At 42.4% G+C, this 4,248-nt stretch overlaps 8 non-coding genes across 8 annotated transcripts; all 8 read right to left on the reverse strand.

Annotated features, from left to right (window-relative positions):
• Positions 1-237: 237 nt before the first annotated feature.
• On the reverse strand, positions 238-356 carry LOC129116429 (5S ribosomal RNA). The gene has a single exon (XR_008533520.1). It is a non-coding gene; the product is annotated as a 5S ribosomal RNA (ribosomal RNA).
• Positions 357-736: 380 nt separating this feature from the next.
• LOC129116433 (5S ribosomal RNA) lies at positions 737-855 on the reverse strand. Its single transcript, XR_008533524.1, has one exon. It is a non-coding gene; the product is annotated as a 5S ribosomal RNA (ribosomal RNA).
• Positions 856-1,235: 380 nt separating this feature from the next.
• LOC129116434 (5S ribosomal RNA) lies at positions 1,236-1,354 on the reverse strand. Its single transcript, XR_008533525.1, has one exon. It is a non-coding gene; the product is annotated as a 5S ribosomal RNA (ribosomal RNA).
• Positions 1,355-1,733: 379 nt separating this feature from the next.
• On the reverse strand, positions 1,734-1,852 carry LOC129116436 (5S ribosomal RNA). Its single transcript, XR_008533526.1, has one exon. It is a non-coding gene; the product is annotated as a 5S ribosomal RNA (ribosomal RNA).
• A 380-nt stretch (positions 1,853-2,232) lies between these two features.
• On the reverse strand, positions 2,233-2,351 carry LOC129116437 (5S ribosomal RNA). The gene has a single exon (XR_008533527.1). It is a non-coding gene; the product is annotated as a 5S ribosomal RNA (ribosomal RNA).
• A 379-nt stretch (positions 2,352-2,730) lies between these two features.
• LOC129116430 (5S ribosomal RNA) lies at positions 2,731-2,849 on the reverse strand. The gene has a single exon (XR_008533521.1). It is a non-coding gene; the product is annotated as a 5S ribosomal RNA (ribosomal RNA).
• A 379-nt stretch (positions 2,850-3,228) lies between these two features.
• On the reverse strand, positions 3,229-3,347 carry LOC129116431 (5S ribosomal RNA). Its single transcript, XR_008533522.1, has one exon. It is a non-coding gene; the product is annotated as a 5S ribosomal RNA (ribosomal RNA).
• Positions 3,348-3,922: 575 nt separating this feature from the next.
• Positions 3,923-4,041, reverse strand: LOC129116432 (5S ribosomal RNA). Its single transcript, XR_008533523.1, has one exon. It is a non-coding gene; the product is annotated as a 5S ribosomal RNA (ribosomal RNA).
• Between the last annotated feature and the right edge of the window lie 207 nt (positions 4,042-4,248).

Below are 4,248 nucleotides of genomic sequence, written 5' to 3' on the forward strand. Positions count from 1 at the left end.
GATCACAAATGTAGTGCAGTAAAAAGATTAATATTTACTGTTGAAATGTAGAATACGTTAGCATAAAATTGAAAAGAAAATGATCGATGAGCTTAGGAATGATGAAAGCCATCATTTAACTGGATTTGTGTCATTTCTATACCTGCAAGTCATGTTCTAGCTATTTCCTTCCCACCCTGTCGGTGTCCACTGAAAAAGCAGCAGCGCCCTCTGCTTTTTGTAAAGAGGAGTGAAAAAAGCTTACAGCACCTGGTATTCCCAGGCGGTCTCCCATCCAAGTACTGACCAGGCCCGACCCTGCTTAGCTTCCGAGATCAGACGAGATCGGGCGTGTTCAGGGTGGTATGGCCGTAAGCAAATATTGTGCCTACCAAAGGGCCTTTTAAAGATACTATATCACCACGCTTTGCTCTTTCGTCTATACAGGGAGCGCCTGCAGATTTCCAGACACACTCACAGCTTTTAAATGTCAAATCAGAATGTACAAAGTGGCTATAAGGATCACAAATGTAGTGCAGTAAAAAGATTAATATTTACTGTTGAAATGTAGAATACGTTAGCATAAAATTGAAAAGAAAATGATCGATGAGCTTAGGAATGATGAAAGCCATCATTTAACTGGATTTGTGTCATTTCTATACCGGCAAGTCATGATCTAGCTATTTCCTTCCCACCCTGTCGGTGTCCACTGAAAAAGCAGCAGCGCCCTCTGCTTTTTGTAAAGAGGAGTGAAAAAAGCTTACAGCACCTGGTATTCCCAGGCGGTCTCCCATCCAAGTACTGACCAGGCCCGACCCTGCTTAGCTTCCGAGATCAGACGAGATCGGGCGTGTTCAGGGTGGTATGGCCGTAAGCAAATATTGTGCCTACCAAAGGTCCTTTTAAAGATACTATATCACCACGCTTTGCTCTTTCGTCTATACAGGGAGCGCCTGCAGATTGCCAGACACACTCACAGCTTTTAAATGTCAAATCAGAATGTACAAAGTGGCTATAAGGATCACAAATGTAGTGCAGTAAAAAGATTAATATTTACTGTTGAAATGTAGAATACGTTAGCATAAAATTGAAAAGAAAATGATCGATGAGCTTAGGAATGATGAAAGCCATCATTTAACTGGATTTGTGTCATTTCTATACCGGCAAGTCATGTTCTAGCTATTTCCTTCCCACCCTGTCGGTGTCCACTGAAAAAGCAGCAGCGCCCTCTGCTTTTTGTAAAGAGGAGTGAAAAAAGCTTACAGCACCTGGTATTCCCAGGCGGTCTCCCATCCAAGTACTGACCAGGCCCGACCCTGCTTAGCTTCCGAGATCAGACGAGATCGGGCGTGTTCAGGGTGGTATGGCCGTAAGCAAATATTGTGCCTACCAAAGGTCCTTTTAAAGATACTATATCACCACACTTTGCTCTTTCGTCTATACAGGGAGCGCCTGCAGATTGCCAGACACACTCAAGCTTTTAAATGTCAAATCAGAATGTACAAAGTGGCTATAAGGATCACAAATGTAGTGCAGTAAAAAGATTAATATTTACTGTTGAAATGTAGAATACGTTAGCATAAAATTGAAAAGAAAATGATCGATGAGCTTAGGAATGATGAAAGCCATCATTTAACTGGATTTGTGTCATTTCTATACCTGCAAGTCATGTTCTAGCTATTTCCTTCCCACCCTGTCGGTGTCCACTGAAAAAGCAGCAGCGCCCTCTGCTTTTTGTAAAGAGGAGTGAAAAAAGCTTACAGCACCTGGTATTCCCAGGCGGTCTCCCATCCAAGTACTGACCAGGCCCGACCCTGCTTAGCTTCCGAGATCAGACGAGATCGGGCGTGTTCAGGGTGGTATGGCCGTAAGCAAATATTGTGCCTACCAAAGGGCCTTTTAAAGATACTATATCACCACGCTTTGCTCTTTCGTCTATACAGGGAGCGCCTGCAGATTTCCAGACACACTCACAGCTTTTAAATGTCAAATCAGAATGTACAAAGTGGCTATAAGGATCACAAATGTAGTGCAGTAAAAAGATTAATATTTACTGTTGAAATGTAGAATACGTTAGCATAAAATTGAAAAGAAAATGATCGATGAGCTTAGGAATGATGAAAGCCATCATTTAACTGGATTTGTGTCATTTCTATACCGGCAAGTCATGATCTAGCTATTTCCTTCCCACCCTGTCGGTGTCCACTGAAAAAGCAGCAGCGCCCTCTGCTTTTTGTAAAGAGGAGTGAAAAAAGCTTACAGCACCTGGTATTCCCAGGCGGTCTCCCATCCAAGTACTGACCAGGCCCGACCCTGCTTAGCTTCCGAGATCAGACGAGATCGGGCGTGTTCAGGGTGGTATGGCCGTAAGCAAATATTGTGCCTACCAAAGGTCCTTTTAAAGATACTATATCACCACACTTTGCTCTTTCGTCTATACAGGGAGCGCCTGCAGATTGCCAGACACACTCACAGCTTTTAAATGTCAAATCAGAATGTACAAAGTGGCTATAAGGATCACAAATGTAGTGCAGTAAAAAGATTAATATTTACTGTTGAAATGTAGAATACGTTAGCATAAAATTGAAAAGAAAATGATCGATGAGCTTAGGAATGATGAAAGCCATCATTTAACTGGATTTGTGTCATTTCTATACCGGCAAGTCATGATCTAGCTATTTCCTTCCCACCCTGTCGGTGTCCACTGAAAAAGCAGCAGCGCCCTCTGCTTTTTGTAAAGAGGAGTGAAAAAGCTTACAGCACCTGGTATTCCCAGGCGGTCTCCCATCCAAGTACTGACCAGGCCCGACCCTGCTTAGCTTCCGAGATCAGACGAGATCGGGCGTGTTCAGGGTGGTATGGCCGTAAGCAAATATTGTGCCTACCAAAGGTCCTTTTAAAGATACTATATCACCACACTTTGCTCTTTCGTCTATACAGGGAGCGCCTGCAGATTGCCAGACACACTCACAGCTTTAAATGTCAAATCAGAATGTACAAAGTGGCTATAAGGATCACAAATGTAGTGCAGTAAAAAGATTAATATTTACTGTTGAAATGTAGAATACGTTAGCATAAAATTGAAAAGAAAATGATCGATGAGCTTAGGAATGATGAAAGCCATCATTTAACTGGATTTGTGTCATTTCTATACCGGCAAGTCATGATCTAGCTATATCCTTCCCACCCTGTCGGTGTCCACTGAAAAAGCAGCAGCGCCCTCTGCTTTTTGTAAAGAGGAGTGAAAAAAGCTTACAGCACCTGGTATTCCCAGGCGGTCTCCCATCCAAGTACTGACCAGGCCCGACCCTGCTTAGCTTCCGAGATCAGACGAGATCGGGCGTGTTCAGGGTGGTATGGCCGTAAGCAAATATTGTGCCTACCAAAGGTCCTTTTAAAGATACTATATCACCACACTTTGCTCTTTCGTCTATACAGGGAGCGCCTGCAGATTGCCAGACACACTCACAGCTTTAAATGTCAAATCAGAATGTACAAAGTGGCTATAAGGATCACAAATGTAGTGCAGTAAAAATATTAATATTTACTGTTGAAATGTAGAATACGTTAGCATAAAATTGAAAAGAAAATGATCGATGAGCTTAGGAATGATGAAAGCCATCATTTAACTGGATTTGTGTCATTTCTATACCTGCAAGTCATGTTCTAGCTAATGTCAAATCAGAATGTACAAAGTGGCTATAAGGATCACAAATGTAGTGCAGTAAAAAGATTAATATTTACTGTTGAAATGTAGAATACGTTAGCATAAAATTGAAAAGAAAATGATCGATGAGCTTAGGAATGATGAAAGCCATCATTTAACTGGATTTGTGTCATTTCTATACCGGCAAGTCATGATCTAGCTATTTCCTTCCCACCCTGTCGGTGTCCACTGAAAAAGCAGCAGCGCCCTCTGCTTTTTGTAAAGAGGAGTGAAAAAAGCTTACAGCACCTGGTATTCCCAGGCGGTCTCCCATCCAAGTACTGACCAGGCCCGACCCTGCTTAGCTTCCGAGATCAGACGAGATCGGGCGTGTTCAGGGTGGTATGGCCGTAAGCAAATATTGTGCCTACCAAAGGGCCTTTTAAAGATACTATATCACCACGCTTTGCTCTTTCGTCTATACAGGGAGCGCCTGCAGATTTCCAGACACACTCACAGCTTTTAAATGTCAAATCAGAATGTACAAAGTGGCTATAAGGATCACAAATGTAGTGCAGTAAAAAGATTAATATTTACTGTTGAAATGTAGAATACGTTAGCAT

This window comes from Anoplopoma fimbria, unplaced genomic scaffold, assembly GCF_027596085.1.
Source record: "Anoplopoma fimbria isolate UVic2021 breed Golden Eagle Sablefish unplaced genomic scaffold, Afim_UVic_2022 Un_contig_8580_pilon_pilon, whole genome shotgun sequence".
Lineage (NCBI taxonomy): Eukaryota > Metazoa > Chordata > Actinopteri > Perciformes > Anoplopomatidae > Anoplopoma > Anoplopoma fimbria.